The 17,252-nt window shown below is 38.1% G+C and overlaps 1 protein-coding gene across 3 annotated transcripts in view; it reads right to left on the reverse strand.

The window, feature by feature from the left end:
* The window catches only part of SLC8A1 (solute carrier family 8 member A1), a 463,546-nt gene that overhangs the window by 431,657 nt on the left and 14,637 nt on the right, over positions 1-17,252 (reverse strand). The gene's annotated exons all lie outside the window — the stretch shown is intronic.

The following is a 17,252-nucleotide window of genomic DNA, read 5'->3' on the forward strand; positions in this document are numbered from 1 at the left end:
GCAAATATTAGTAATGGGAAACTAGAGTCAAAGACAAAAGTGATGGTAAGAAACTACCTGGTTGCTCAAATTTGTTCAGATACTTTGCATAAGTAAATTACACTCCAGTGTATAAAACCTTTTTATTAGAGAACATTGAGCCAATCAGTACTCTATAGGAACGCTGGAGGTTGGAGGAAGAGCCATGGAAGTGCAAAGAGACAAAGAGTTTCAATGTTCAAAGTCAAGTCACACTAGCCTTGTGACACTGAGGGACCTTAAAATAATTGAAAAGAAAAATGCTATTGGTACATGATTTGTGACCTTCATCAGAATGGTTTACATAACTACACAAAAGCGCTTTGGGCCAAATGGAGGAATATGGGCTGCCTGATAATGCAATTAAGTGGAGTCCCTTCCTGATGGCTCAGACGGTAAAGTGTCTGCCTACAATATGGGAACCTGTGTTTGATCCCTGGGTCAGGAAGATCCTCTGGAGATGGAAATGGCAACCCACTCCGGTCCTCTTGCCTGGAAAATCCTATGGACGGAGGAGCCTAGTAGTCTACAGTCCATGGGGTCGCGAAGAGTCGGACACAGCTGAGTGACTAAGCTTTCACTTTCTACTAAATTGGTGGTATTTAGTCACTAAGTCATGTACAACTCTTTGTGGTAGTCCACCAGCCAGACTCCTCTGTCCATGGGATTTCCCAGGCAAGAATACCGGAGTGGGTTGCCATTTCCCTTTCCAGGGTATCTTCCCACCCCGGGGATCGAACCTACGTCTCCTGATTGGCAGGCAGATTCTTTACCACTGAGCCACCATGGAAGCCCTCTTACTAAATAACCATGCTCAAAGATTGCTAATTCAGGCTGGATAGAAAGTGAGTGATGTGCTACATGGCACTGTCCTTATGTGGCCAAATACTTTGTCAGAGTATCACATGAAGACATAAAAAACCATTCTCACAACATTTGCAATAGATGTCAAAGTTGAAGAATGTAAACAGGCTGAATGACATTTTGGATTCACAGAGATCTTAATAAATTCGATTTAATAAGGGTGGGTTTTCATGTCCTGAACCTGGAGCTCTCAGATCATCTGCAAGTACTCCTTGACTGAGTTGTGGCTCTCATCCCTGTCAACACATTAACTAAATGAATAACAAAATAGAAAAAGCTAGTGCACCTTCAAAGGTGAGTTTTCAGGCATTAAATTAAGTAGGAGTTCACACGCATGTCATAAGAGCATCTAAGAAATTAGAGCTATAAACTTTGAGAGAAATGTAATAACTGCGGGTCTTTAGAGACTTCAACGGTATCAGTGGACTAGGAACAATGTTCTATTTGCTCATAAGGATTAGAACTAGATTAAAAAGGTAACTTTCTCCATTAATTTCTATGAAGAATTTGCCCAAAGTGATCTCACATATCATGCAGCTAAAAAGAAAGACAAACTGAAAACAGAAAGAAGTTGTTTTATGTGTTACCTGCCATTGTTAGTAGTCGTTACAGGAACATAGAGGGTAACCCTTCCCCCACCCCTCCCCTCCAAATAAAAAATTAAATAGGAAAAGAGATTTAGAGAGGTACCCTTTGAGCACCTTTTAAGAATTTATGAATCATTCGTGAGCCAATATCTAGAAGCTGGTAACAGCTCCCAAGCACTCTGATTGCTGACTCACCCACACAACTCCCATCAGAGAGTATGAAAGGCAGTTGCAAACAATAGCCTCCATCCTGGGACCTAGGAAAACTGTCTGCTTGGGTATCTGACAAGGTTAGGTACTTCTTTCATTTCTGAACTCATCTTCTTGCCTTCATACTTTACATATTTGGTTTCCCATTCATGTCTCTGGTGTGTGTGTGTCAGTGGCAATTCAAAATCTGTTTTTCTGGCTCACTGACTCTCACTCTGACCCCAGGTGCTTATTGAGCAAGAAAGGGCACCAAGAAGCCTTTACTTTAAAAAAACTCCCAGGCATAAAATTAAGTCCATAGAGGGAATTCCCTGGTGGCTTAGTAGTAAAGAATATACCTGCCAATGCAGGAGACATGGGTTCAATCCCTGGTCTGATAAGATTCCCTATGCTGTGGAGCAACTAAGTCTGTGTACCAGAACTAGTGAGCCTATGCATTAGGGCCAGGCCCCTCCCTAGAGCCTGTACTCCTCAACAAGAGAAGCCACAGCAATGAGAAGCCCACACATCACAAAGAAGAGTAGCCCTCTCACCGCAGCGTAGAGAAACCCCATGTGCAGAAACAAAGATCCAGCACAGCCCCAAACAATAAACAAATTAATTAAAATTTAAAAAATTAAGTCCATAGAACCACAAGTACACAGCAAATAGATGTTCATGGACAATGAAAACAGGCTTTTTTTTTTGCATCTACAGAGGATAAGAACAACCTGTATATTTTGGTAGCTACTTAATCAGCCTGACATTGATTTTAAATTACAGTTTGGAGCATCTCATTCCACTGAGTTATCTACCCACTAATCTAATGAAAAAAAAAGTGAAGTTGCTCAGTAGTGTCTGACTCTTTGCAACCCCATGGATTGTAGCTTACCAGACTCCTCCATCCATGGGATTTCCCAGTCAAGAATACTGGATTGGGTTGCCATTTCCTTCTCCAGGGGATCTTCCTGTCCCAGGGATCGAACCCGGGTCTCCTACATAGCAGACAGACACTTTACCGTCTGAGCCACCAGGGAAGTCAAATCTATCTAAAATGCCTGGGGAGGGAGGAGGGAGGAGGGTTCAGGATGGGGAACACATGTATACCTGTGGAGGATTCATTTTGATGTTTGGCAAAACTAATACAATTATGTAAAGTTTAAAAATAAAATAAAATTAAAAATACATAAATAAATAAAGAAAAGAAAAGAAAGAATAAAATGCCTGGGTCAAATCTCTGAACCATATCCATCCATCATCCATCCCACTCTCTGAACTATAGCTTTGTCCTGGACCATTACTCACCATACTGAGTTTCAAGGAAGACTGGGGTCACAAGGTACTAATTCCTTGAAAAAATAAAATCTGTAGACAAATGATGGACAAATGGGTGAATACTACATATGATCAATAGATCTGATGAGGTCTTTACAACCTCCAGACATTCTTTGGATTATATAACTTCATTGTTAACACTAGCAAGCCCCCTTCTGATGCCTATGTCAGAAGCTTTCTCTATCTCCTTTATACTTTAATAAAACTTTATTACACACACACACACACACACACACACAAAATAGTGCTCAGGTATTTAGTGTCTTAAAAACTCCAGAACTCCTTTAGTAAAGAACCAGTTTACCTGAGTTTAACGTAGTAGTCCCTGGTTTATTCTCTCAAAGAATTATTTTTAGTTTATAGCCCATTAATACTCAGTTCACTAGTATTTGGTGAAAGAGTTTGGGAGCTACTAATTTTGGCTGCTTTTCTCTGAACACCTACTCAGTACTAATTTATTCTCAAAAACAGCCCTTTAATTAGGGCGAGCATATGTCCCAGTTTGTCTGTGACATTCCCAGTTCACTGCTGTTGATCCAGTGTGATAACTCACCTTCCGCCTTTTATATTCAAAAATGTTCTGATTCTGATGACCGATTATGTAGACAGTCGACCTATAAAGGTGTCTATTATTACCACCTGCTTGCTTGCTTGGTTTGTTTATGTATTTATTACCTTTCTACAGTTTATCCTCCCAACCGTAGCTGGAATTAAGTGTTAAATTGTAAATTAGCTCATTTCATGTCTCAGTTCATAATACTCCAATGGGTTCCTAGTCCTCTTGGAATTAATGTCTCTTAACTGAGTTTTCCAAATCTATGGGCTTCAAAGACCTAATGAATTAGCTGCCGGCTATATCTCTGATGTCATTTTTTGTCACTCTTCTTTTTATCGAGTCTCAATGGACCCCTTATCATGCCTTGAACAGATGAAGTATGCTCTACCTCATTGCCTTTTCACTTGCTGTTTTTCCCCTCTGTCTGGAAATCTTCTCTCCATTCACCTGACTTGTTTCCTCATAGCTTTTAGTTTTCTGCTCACATTTCATTTCCTTTGATCACCCTATCGAAAAATGCTTTCTTGTCTCTTTCTCTGTCTCCTTATCCTGCTGTGGTTTTTGTTTGTGTTGCTATTGTTTGAGTTTTGTCTCTAACACTGCAGTTATAATAGCACTCCAAACCTAACCCACTCCAGTGTTCTTGCCTGGAGAATCCCAGGGATGGGGAGCCTGGTGGCTGCTGTCTATGGGGTCGCACAGAGTCGGACACAACTGAAGCGACTTAGCAGCAGCAGCAGACTGATGCATATAAATACAAGGACAAAAACAGACAAGGTAGATATAACTCTAGAAATAAATGCTATATTATTGAAGGTATAGTCACCTTAAAATTTTATTTAGAACAATTCCTGCTCATGACCCCATGATTTATCTTCCCTTTTATCACACACAATTTGATCCACTGAGGAAGGCATAAAACTTTTTGCTTGGCTTCTACCTTCCCTCCCAGTTTTATATTCCTTTTGACTTGTCCTGGTGGCACCCCACTCCAGTACTCTTGCCTGGAAAATCCCATGGACGGAGAAGCCTGGTAGGCTGCAGTCCATGAGGTCGCTAAGAGTTGGACATGACTGAGCGACTTCACTTTGACTTTTCATTTTCATGCATTGGAGAAGGAAATGGCAACCCACGCCAGTACTCTTGCCTGAAGAATCCCAGGGACAGGGGAGCCTGGTGGGCTGCCGTCTATGGGGTCGCACAGAGTCGGACACGACTGAAGCGACTTAGCAGCAGCAGCAGCAGGACTATTGTCTTGTTACCGATCTCTGGAAATTTTCTTTTTTTTTTTTTAATAATTGTAATGCTTTATTACTGATGGTTATTTACATAGTGTTTAAGGCACAATAAAAAATAAATTACAATACAAAAGTTCTCTTTAAGTAGAAGACACTGAACAATGGGGCTGTATTAACCCTTGAGTATTTAGCCAAGACACAAACTACAAATTTTGCTGGAAATACCTTCCATGAGTTTTTAACTACCTCTTTACACTTCATCCAGGCCACCTGTTTGAAGAAATATCCAGTTATTATATTTTCAAAGGTTGAATTGTAGAGAAAAATAGAATGTGAATGAAAGGTAATATGGATTTTGAATCTGATTTTTAGTTTCAAAACTGGGTACTGAAACTTCTTTTTTAGACAGCATAAAAGGCAAAATGAGACAGGTATGGAAAGCATTTCAAATTCATATGTAAATTATACCAGGGTTTTTTTTTTTTAGTTGAGGAAAAAATATCAAAGTTCATCATCTTTAAATACAATAAACTATTGAAATTCCAGTTTGTTAAAAGAAATAACATCTTCAGCCTAATTGGTGAAAACTGAAAGTATCAAGCTATATTAAAACAAAAAATAAATAAAAGAAATAAAAAATTTAAACAATCTCTTTCAGTTCTGAGAGCTTTGTATGACACTAGAGAAAATTATCGTAACTTAGGATTGATTTATTTTCACTAGCCCTAAATTTTAAATTGTAATATACTACTTCAGAATCCTTACATCTAACTGCATAATGATTCCAGTCTACAAATGAACATAGATTTTCCTCTGTTATTATAAATAATTGAATTAGAAGTGGGGAATATATAAGCTAAACAGTCATTCACTGCTCATGAAAAATCAGAACTGTTGATCACTTGTCAGAGCACAGAAAAAAGGTGACTAGCATTTCATCTGGAGGTGGCATTTGTCTATCTATTAGCATTTATGTCCCCTTCCCTAGTTACTCTGGTTTTGGCTTGTGCTACCGTAAACCCTGGATCAACTGACCAAAAACAAAACAAACAAAAACAAAGACCTGCCATCTATAGTATTGAAAGAAATTCAATAAAATGTGTCTCATACTTAAGGAGAGCCATAAAAATCAAACTGTTATTTAACAGTTTGAATGCAAGAGTTTCTATTAATCAAAACTGTTGAGAGAATTAGTTCATCTTTTAATTGAGAGTGTGAGAAGAGTAAGCACATCAACATTAGTAGCTAGAAAGTTGCACTAAAGAAATTAATATATCAAAGGAAACGTGACAGACAATTTGGTTCTTATCTCATTTGAGGCCAATATATGAGTATATAAGTCATAATCCACAAGGAGTGTTTAAGGGCAAAAATATAGCTTCTTAGTATACAAAAGCTAGTGAGCATTTGAAAAATATTTGCACTCTAAAATTAAATAAAACCTTAGTAGCAGAGCTGTTTGTGAGTCTGGTGGTATCTGCTCAAGAAGAGCGTTATGCTGGCTCCAGAGGAACGTTGCTCATCTGGAGATAGTTATATACTGCAGCGCTGGTTGGAAGATGCGTCACAACTAAAAAAGCCAAAGAAAAGCTTCCATTGACTCCATTTTATCTTAGGGTTCTTGTTCTGGGAAATCTTCAGCTTCCATGTAAGAATGTTAGTCTGTGTATTCTAAAGAAACAGAAGCTTTTCCCCCCCCCCTCCCCTTGGTTGAGCTTTTCTTCTTTTCAGTCTGCACGATGCTGAGCTGGATCTCCCTGATCAGCCCATCAACATCAGGTGGGCTCTTCATCTGACAGGTGTGTGTCCCATTATCATCAAACCGCAGCTTCCAGAGGAGGATGGAGACATCACACCACTCTGGGTTCCCATCCCAGACCACGCAGTCCTTGAAACGCCCACTCATGGGTTTGAAGGGTCCCACATGGTAGTATAAAGCAAACTGTTTAGGGCCTCCATATCAAGGCTGGGAATTCCAGGTCACTGTGAGAGCATCACCCACAGGGCCAAAGCAGGAAAAAGTGCGGTTTAGTCGAACATCTGTCCCATTGACAGCCTCCAGCACACAAGAAGTGTAAATTTCCACAGCTGCCACTGGCCAAAGAGCTGTGAACTGTGTGCCAAGGAGAAAAAGCACAGCACGCGTAGGGCTCTTGCCATACATGAGGGAAACCCAGCCCTGGCCCCAGAGACCAGACCGGGCAGACCGAGCCCTCCAGCATCCTGCCAAGGCCTCTCCTGGTGGAGAGAGTGCCACTGCATTTTTCCAGAGAAAGGAGTCTGTCCCTCACCTGTGGGAACCTGAGCACCCATGCCTGTCTAGAAATTTTCTTTTCTTCATCTTTATATCCTGGATCTTTTTTTTTTTTTTTAATTTTATTTTATTTTTAAACTTTACATAACTGTATTAGTTTTGCCAAATATCAAAATGAATCCACCACAGGTTTATTTGAGAAAAAGGACTATGTCTTAGTCATCATTTTATATACAAAACACAGTATTTGAAAAGAAAAATGCTCAATAAATGCTTACTAAATGAATAACAATAATGGCTACCATTTATTGAGCAATTATTATGTGCTAGGAACCAAATATATTACATGCTTTATCTCATTGGTTCTTATAAGAAGAATGAAGTAATCATTTTAAAATTCTTTTTTTTGTATCCCTTTAGCACACCTGTGACTTGTTAGAATATGTGTACGCTTTTACATATCTTTCAATAATAAATACATTACTTAGAGTAAATAAAGAATATTCAGGAGCTTCACTGGTGGCTCAGTGCTAACGAATCCACCTGTCAATGCAGGAGACATGGGGTTGTGCAGGGGTTCTACCCCTGATCCGGGAAGATCCCAGATGCCGTGGAGCAACTAAACTCATGCACCACAACTATTGAGCCTGTGCTTTAGAGCCCAGGAACTCCAACTACTGAGCCCACTTGTCTCAGCTCCTGAGGCCACGTGCCCTAGAGCCCATGCTCTGCAAAAGAGAAGCCACTGCAATGAGAAGCCTGAACACTGCAACAAAGAGTAGCCCCTGCTCGCCGCAACTAAAGACAGCCTGTGCATCAACAAAGACCCAACACAGCCCCCCCACCCCAAAAATAATAATAATAAAAACATCCGTTTATCCACTCAATTAGTCATCAGACTAAATTAATTCATTCAAAATGAATTATTTTGTGTCAGAAAATGGCATTGGAGATATGAAATTAAGAGGGGTCACATTTCTGGTCACAGTCTTGGCTAGAACCTTTCTGGCCTGTGCTATTAACCGTTTACTATAGTTCTTCTGAAACTGCCTTGTGACAGCCCATTTCTGTGATTCTTTGCCCTACAAGACCAAGTTCTTCAGCATTGTGTCTCCTGGTATTTAATGTAGCTCCAGGAGCCCAACTGGTTTAGTATAACGACAGGGTCACATAATTTCACTGATGTAAAATGTTGTGTGCTAAGTCTCTTCAGTTGTATCTGACTCTGTGTGACCCTTTGGACCGGACCATAGCCTGCCAGGCTCCTCTGTCCATGGGATTCTCCAGGCAAAAGTACTGGAGTGGGTTGCCATGCCCTTCTCTAGGGGATCTTCCTGACTCAGGGATCGAACATGTGCCTCTTACAGCTCCCGCACTGACAGAGGGGTTCTTTACCACTAGTGCCACTTGGGAAGCCCCTTAGGTGATTTGTATCTTTATCACCTCCAAAAACAACAAAAACAATATTCAAAGGACTTTCCTATACTTTTAGAATAACTATGCATATATATGGATGAAGTTGTGAAAGTTGGAACTTGAACTGGCAATTCCATAAGCTAAGCATACAGGGCTTCCCGGTGGCTCAGCGGTAAAGAATCTGCACACAATGCAGGAGACACAGGAGACGAGGGTTTGATCCTTGGGTCAGGAAGACCCCTTGGAGGAGGGCAGGGCAACCCACTCCAGTATTCTTGCCTGGAGAATCCCCTGGAGTCTGATGGGCTACCATGGGGTCACAAAGAGTCAGACATGACTCAAGCCACTGAGTGCACACACACACAAGCTGGGCATTCTTCTACTGTTTCACATAGAGGCTGTTCAATAGCTTGTTCTTTGTGTTAAAACTAGAGGCCTGGGTTTAATCAATTCTTTCAGGGTTAACTATTTCCAGGAGATGGTTCCATGATTGGATGACAGCTACATTTCATCCTATGTATTAACTCTGGCCAATTAGCCATGGCTGCCGGCAATAATCTGAGTGAGAATGACTTTGAGACCAACCTAGGCTCAGTCAGTGACAATGACGTGGCTGATGTCTGCCATGGAGGCTGCGAGGTCAGGGTACACCTTATCTGGATTCTAAACCATCATTTAGCTTAACAACAAGGTCATACCCAGATTATCTACCTGCAAGATTTCTCAGAGCTAGTGGCATGTTAGCCTGTTTTCAATATCTGAGATGGTGATTCATTTAATACAATATTTCATAGGCACTGGTTTTAGATAACAAGACCTCTTATTGCACCAAAGATGCTGAAGAATAATTCCTTCTCTGATCGCATTTTGGAAGATGTAGATTGGAAGATCACAAGCTCAGTGAACTTTTGAAGAGCTGGTTCTCTAACTAATCAGTGAATATTTATTAGATATCCCTTTGAAAAACATAAAATGATCCAGTAAATTGGGCACATTTTGTTTTAGCTTAACCCAAATGGATTATTGAGGGAGAAAAAGAGCTTTGGGACATATATTTTCTCTACTAGTTATTTATTTAGCCTGTGTTACCCTAAAGATCCTAAACTGTGGCTTTGGTAAACACATATTGAACAAAAACTAAGTATCTAAGTGTTACTTCAAATTTGTTTCTTTATAATGAAATTTTGGCTCTCTGATTTCTAGCATGCTGTGCTTTTGTTTTAGTTTTTCAACATTTTATATTGCTCAAGAAATTCTGTGCTTTAAGTTAACTGATTATTATGCCCGTTTGTTGGTAGCATTGTTAACTGGTGATAATTTAAGAATTGTAAGTTATTAGGGACTATAGATTTATGGGAACTACAGTAACCTCATTTTTGTTGTTGTTGTTTAAATCACTCATCTTTTTATTTGTTTTCCCTATCCCCTACATGAATCACAATAGATATTTATCTTTTTAAGGCAAAACAGTATTCAAATTATTAGCAGCAAAATTAGCTCTGGGGAAACAGTATAATAAATGTTCTTGAATGTGTAATAGCATAGAGTGAGAGAATGTGGGTTTGAACTCTAATCCTTTTTACATGCCTGATAAATAGAGGGGAATAAAGGTAATCTTTCATTCCATTTTCTTTGCAAAAAAATAAGCTACTAACTTCTGTACAAGTTGTATTACCACAGTTAAAATACATTTTAATTATAATTTTCATAAATGAATACACCACTCTATAATATTGGTGAAGATTATATATTGAATTCCTGAAGGTCTGATGCTCATAAGCATTATCTAAAATGTAAGTTGAATGCTGAGTAGATCTCTTGTTCTTCATTTAAAATTTTGAATTGAAATTTAAATGTGATTTGATATGCCTGTGAGATGGGACCTGGAATACAATACTAACTTTTATTTAAATAATTTTTATCTCACTTTATCATTTTTATACAAATCATTTCTGCTGTATAACAGTGAAGACTGGGGGGAGGGGAAGGATATACAAGTTTTGACACATTTATTGAAATAGTAGGTATTATGAAAGAGAGAGAGGATTATGTAAAGAGAATGGAATAGAGCCACAAAATAATCATTTAACCTCTGTTTCTCAAAAGTGTCTAGCCAACAATTTATAATTGCTAGTTTATAAAGGACAATCAAACTATTTCTTATATAGTTGGTACTCAGAAACATTGTTTCAAATGATTAGATTCCTCATTAATCAGATAAAGTGAACAATAAGCCACATATCCTGGAATGTGAAGTCAAGTGGGCCTTAGGAAGCATCACTACGAACAAAGCTAGTGGAGGTGATGGAATTCCAGTTGAACAATTTCAAATCCTAAAAGATGATGCTGTGAAAGTGCTGTACTCTATATGCCAGCAAATTTGGAAAACACAGAGGTGGCCACAGGACTGGAAAAGGTCAGTTTTCATTCCAATCCCAAAGAAAGGCAATGACAAAGAAAGGCAATGCCAAACTACTGCAGAATTGCACTCATCTCACATGCTAGCAAAATAATGCTCAAAATTCTCTAAGCCAGGCTTCAACAGAACATGAATCGTGAATATCCAGATGTTCAGGCTGGATTTAGAAAAGGCAAAGGAAGCAGAGATCAAATTGCCAACATCTGTTCAAAATGTTGTTGCTCTTAAAAAAGAAAGTTCCAGAAAAACATCTACTATTGCTTTATTGACTACACCAAAGCCTTTGACTGTGTGGATCACAACAAACTGTGAAAAATTCTAAAAGAGATGGGAATATCAGACCACCTGACCTACTTCCTGAGAAATCTGTATGCAGGTCAAGAAGCAACAGTTAGAACTGGACACGCAACAACAGCCTGGTTCCAAATCGGGAAAGGAGTACTTCAAGGCTATATATTACCACCCTGCTTACTTAACTTATATGTAGAGTATATCATGTGAAATGCCAGGCTGGATGAAGCACAAGCTGGAATCAAGATTGCTGGGAGAAATATCAATAACCTCAGATATGCAGATAACACCATGCTTTTGGCAGAAAGTGAAGTAGAACTAAAGAGCCTCTTTATGAAAGTGAAAGAGGAGAATGAAAATGTTGGCTTAAAATTCAACATGCATAAAACTAAGATCATGGCATCCAGCCCCATCACTTCATGGCAAATAGATGGGGAAACAATGGAAACAGTGACAGATTTTGTTTTCTTCAGCTCCAAAATCACTGCAGATGGTGACTGCAGCCATGAAATTAAAAGACTCTTGCTCCTTGGAAGAAAAGCTATGACCAACCTAGACAGCATATTAAAAAGCAGAGACATTACTTTACCAACAAAGATCCATCTGGTCAAAGCCATGGTTTTTCCAGTAGCCATGTATGGATGTGAGAGTTGGACTAAAAAGAAAGCTGAACACCGAAGAATTGATACCTATGAATCGTGGTGTTGGAGAAGACTCTTGAGAGTCCCTTGGACTACAAGGAAATCAAACCAGTCAATCTAAAGGAAATCAGTCCTGAATATCCATTGGAAGGACTGATGTTGAACCTGAAGCTCCAATACTGTGGCCACCTGATGTGGAAAAGACCCTGATGCTGGGAAAGATTGAAGGCAGGAGGAGAAGGGGACGACAGAGGATGTGGTGGTTGGATGGCATCACTGACTCGATGGATATGAATTTGAGTAAGCTCTGGGAGTTGGTGATGGACTGAGAAGCCTGGTGTCCAGTAGTCCATAGGTTCGTAGAGTAGGACACGACTGAGTGACTGAACTGAATCTAAGAAGAATAATGTGGCTTGCTCTCACTTCTTGTCAGATACTATATTGTATATTTTTTGTACATTAATTTTTTTAAGCATTAATATATTTGTTTCTATCTTTTAAAGGCCAAGAAACAGTTGTGGGACTGCAAAATACAGAGGCTAAAAATAGGCTTCAAATTCTTCCTTTTCTGTTTACTTGCTGTGTGACCTTGGGCATGTGACTTAACTTCACTCTTCTTTAGCAAAATGACTGCCAATCTTGTAGGGTAATTTTTAGAATTTATAAATTAATATATATGACTTCCTTGGAAGTGTTTTGGAAAACAGTAGAGTTCAACACACCTCAAGACAGTTATTAGGTCTTGCCCAGAATGACAATAAGAAGCATAGTTGGGATTTTATTGCTTTGTCTGAATTTTGAACTCAGGCTTTTAACAAAAAAAAAAAAAAAAGAATTTTTATTTCATAATATTTTCTATATGGGTACAGCAGCAGTAAAGTTAAGATTTAGAAATAGTTTGTTAAAATTCTATTTCTTTAAATGAAATTCAATAGTAGCTTGCAATTGATAATTGCAAAATAACAGCATAATAGTATATATATCATTTTACATATGATTGCATCTTATCTCTGAAAGGGCAAACTGTTGAAGAGACTTTATTATAATAACATATTATTAATTGGAATATAATGCATTTGCTCTGAATAGGGTAAATATTCAATGGATTCATCTATCTCTATGTAAAACAGAATTTGTTTAGAAAACGATTAAGGAAGGAAATGTCTTGTTAACTGGTACCCTTCTCATCTATTAAGATGACTTCATTTTTTTAATGACTTTATTTTTGATATAGGTTTTGTATGTATTTCATATTTGTGAGTGAATATACATCTATATTTATTTTTGACATCTTAAATGATAGTTTCCAGACTCACCATGATATTATTTGGAGTAAGAGGGAAAGTCAATGTTTGTGATTAACTGACACGACTGAGCGACTGAACTGAACTGAACTGAATCAGTATCTCCCAAACGAACAGTATGAGTGGTGGGTTAACTTTAGAAACTGAATTGAAAGGAATTCAAGAATTCATATACTCTAAAATGTGATCATTCTTCTGTCTAGTATTTCTAACGACAGGGAAATTAGTCTCGTAAGAAAAATACATCTGATTTTAATATTGATTACAAAGATGGTACCACCATTTACAGGCAACTAAGCTAAACCCTTTTTTTTGCTCTTTGCTACTTAACTCCTTTGATAATGGTTATTGCTATCCACAATTTGCAGAGAGGGAAATAGAGGCTTACAAAGATGATGTTACCTGTCCAAAGTCACTTAGCCATTAATACATTGAAGGCAGACCTAAAACCTAGGCTGTCAGACTGAAGTTATCCTCAGCAGTCACCATTCTAATCACTGCTTCCACTCCCTTTCTCAAATAGTCCGCTATAACCTGAGCTGAAATCTAAAAGTGTTATTTATCCTCTATCTACATTCAACCCAGAATCATTTTTGCAGGGCTCAGGGAGCCCAGTCTTCATTTCTTACTGACAAGTGCAAGGAGTCTTATGTGGCCCTACACAGCCTTTTAGTATTGTGGCTAGTGTTAGTTTCTTATTCATATTTATTAACACATGATAATTAATATATCCTCTGCATAAAATCATTCACCCTCTCTCCAAAGTTCTTGACACTTAGAAAGGCAAAAAAGGCAATGATTTTCCTAATCCGTAGAAAACTGTTGCTATCCAAAATTAATATGCCCTTTCAGATGGCTGTTTGATAATTAGCTAAAACAATATGAAATTTCACTTGGCAGCTGTAGTTAAGATCCATAACATCACATATACATACATATATTTTTACTTTTCAATAATTGTGGCCAGCATTCAGGCCAGGGGGTATGAGTGATACGAACTAGATCTATATCTAGTGAAAGCTTTTTAAATATGTTGGAACCTTTCAATAGGTACTTTCTGTCAGAAAATATTACTTCAATCAAACTTCCAAGAAATCACGTTTCTGGGAAACAGCATGTTTTTTATCTTCAGCTGTTCTGTTAACTGCCCCCAACCAAATAAACTGGACTGATGACCACTTTTTTTATTGCAAAAAGAAACTGGTTCTCAGTGTTGGTTGCACATTAGAATTTCCTGGGGTAGATTAAAAGAACAAGCTACTTTTGCCTGGACTCCCATGAAAATATTTAGTTCATCAAGGGTACAGTGGACATCTCCTCCTCCACTCCCCACCCAGTGATTTTCATGAGTTGAGAACCATGGTTTATTTCATGGGAAGGTGTCAATGGAATGGAAAAGGCCATTTTCTCCTCAGCAGACTAAGTGCCATGGTAACTTGTCCCCTTTCATTTCTTTGTCATTGTAGTTCAGTTGCTAAGTAGTGTCCGACTCTTTGCCACCCCATGAACTGCAGCACGCCAGGCTCCTCTGTCCTTCACTATCTCCTGGAGTTTGCTCAAGCTCATGTCCATTGAGTCAGTGATGCCTTCCAACCATCTCATCCTCGGTCGTCCCCTTCTCCTCCTGCCCTCAATCTTTCCCAGCATCAGGGTCTTCTCCTGTGAGTCAGCTCTTCACATCAGGTGGCCAAAACATTGGAACTTCAGCATCAGTCCTTCCAGTGAATATTCAGGGTTGATTTCCTTTAAGATTGACTGGTTTGATCTCCTTACTGTCCAAGGGACTCTCAAGAGTTTTCTCCAACACCACAATTCAAAAGCAGCCATGAAATTAAAAGGTGCTTGCTCCTTGGAAGTAAACACTATGAAAAACCAAGACAGTGTATTAAACAGCAAAGACATCACTTTGCTGACAGAAGTCCGTATAGTCAAAGCTATGGTTTTTCCAATAGTCATGTATGAATGTGATAGTCGGACCATAAAGAAGGCTGAGCGCAAAAAAACTGATACTTTTGAATTGATGCTTTTTATATCTTAAAGATACTTTAATAATTATCTGCCATGGAATGTCCAGTTTTAATCATTAGAGAAATTTTTTATTTTATTTAAGTTCCCAATAGATTCTCTTTTCCTTAGAGTAATCATTTTCATTTCCTTGAAACTTAATGGGTTTTCCTCTGGGTCACCATTTTCCATGCCTCTGGAAAAGCAAATCTCTACTCTTACTTTCATACAAATTCTCCCCAAACATTTTAAGGGATATTGTTCACATCAAAGCCCCTAAAAACATCTGTTTCTCCTGCTCTCTTTGTAGCAGCCAGGCTCAGGAGCTATCTGGTCTGGCCCTTCACAGACAGACACCCCAAATCTGTGTTCTATGCTTTCAGGACAAAATTCAACTTTTCTATCATTCTTGGCCTCTGTAAATTTGCTTCTACCTCAGCTAACTATAGCATAGAGCATTCAAGTCATTTTTTTTTCACGTAAGACCGTCAATACTTCCAATTCTCTTCTCAAAATATGAGCTCAAGATTTTCTAACACGTACAGTCATCACCAAATACTTAAGAAGTCATAAGTCAAAAGGGCAAGTAGTTTATGGTCAAATTTTTTTTTCATAGATGACATACTATATATATATAATAGCAGTAAGTAATTCTTTATTACTTCATAAATTTGTTTACTAAAGAAAAAACAGGAACAGACATTTCTCATGAGGGGTACACACTTGAAGTGCACTTGGCAATAAGCAAATGAGAAACAGTGGATGTCATATATGCATTGCATCCGATTACAAACACTAGTGACATCATTTAGATTAACCTTTTATATATTTAAAATTGCCAAAACTCTTGCTGTGCTATTTCTTTCCGAAAGCCGGCTGGTATGTAGTGTTTAATTATTTTAACTCCATCCTTTTGAAGGCCTGTTCCACTTTAGCTGAAGTTATGACAGTTTAGTTAGCTCTGTTAGTTTAAAAAGAGAAGGCACAGTTTATTCTCTCTCCTTCTCTCTCTTGCCTGCAGATATAGAATATTAGTATTTTTAGATAAAGTAAAATAGCTTATTTTAGAGATGTAGAAAGGTTAGTTTGAATGTGTTGTTAATATAACATGCTGTCAGTTTAAATAGACTAGACATCTAAATTTGATGAAAATTTAGAATGATAATTATTTTAGAAATGATAATGCATTCTTATTGAAATAAAACCTTGTTTTTTCTTTCCCTGGCACATTTTTTGGTCTTAGAGAACATCCACAACTTGAAGAAACCCACCACACAATTTAAGTTGCTTTGCCTATATCCTTTTCCCAGATATGTAATTTATCCAAAGACCATCTCCTTGTTCAGTATTACAAGCTGTTTTTATTATTTTCTTAACATTTGTTTATTAATCATTTTCCATATCATATATGTCATCAGAGAAGGAAAAATCACACTTAATTTTTCTTTCTTTTTTTTTTCTTCTCATGTTCTATCTTAAGATTAAAAACGTACTTAAATGAAGAGTTGGTTCAAATCTTCCGTGAAACATAGACACAATATTCTCAATGAGGGAAATTTTGAATTTAAATTCCATTATCTTGTGTAAAAATGCTTTTAATTCAATCTTGAAAACACACAGACATTTTATAGTTATGAGCTGCAAATCCCCCCCCCCACTTTTGTGTTTTGCAGAAGTTCATAGATTTTGCTGACAATTTTAAAAGAAATGCTTAATGATCTAATGATTACTATTTGGTAATTAGCTGGAGTAGCATTTCAACATGCATCTGATAAGCTTTGGCTCGGTTAACCAGCATCCTGGAAACTAAAGTCATAGTGATTCTGACACTGTTCTTGTCTTCATATTCTTGCTTTTACTTGGGACCCCAAGACATCTAGCTTTTGTGATTCTGCCACAATATACCATCCCCTGAACATCACTGATGGCAAAATTATCATCACATAGCTTTCCCCTCAAGCTCCTTAGTTTTCAGTCATTATCAACAAAGACAGAAACGTTGAAGGTACTGAGAAGTCTAGTGCTTACAGCTGGTTGCAGCAATTTCAACTTGCGCAAGACCCCATGTTTGTGAAAACAACCCAAGAATCTCTGAACGGGATGTAATCAACCTCCCATCTACTGAGAAACACTGCA

The sequence above is a fragment of the Bubalus kerabau genome, chromosome 11 (assembly GCF_029407905.1).
Source record: "Bubalus kerabau isolate K-KA32 ecotype Philippines breed swamp buffalo chromosome 11, PCC_UOA_SB_1v2, whole genome shotgun sequence".
Classification (NCBI taxonomy): domain Eukaryota; kingdom Metazoa; phylum Chordata; class Mammalia; order Artiodactyla; family Bovidae; genus Bubalus; species Bubalus kerabau.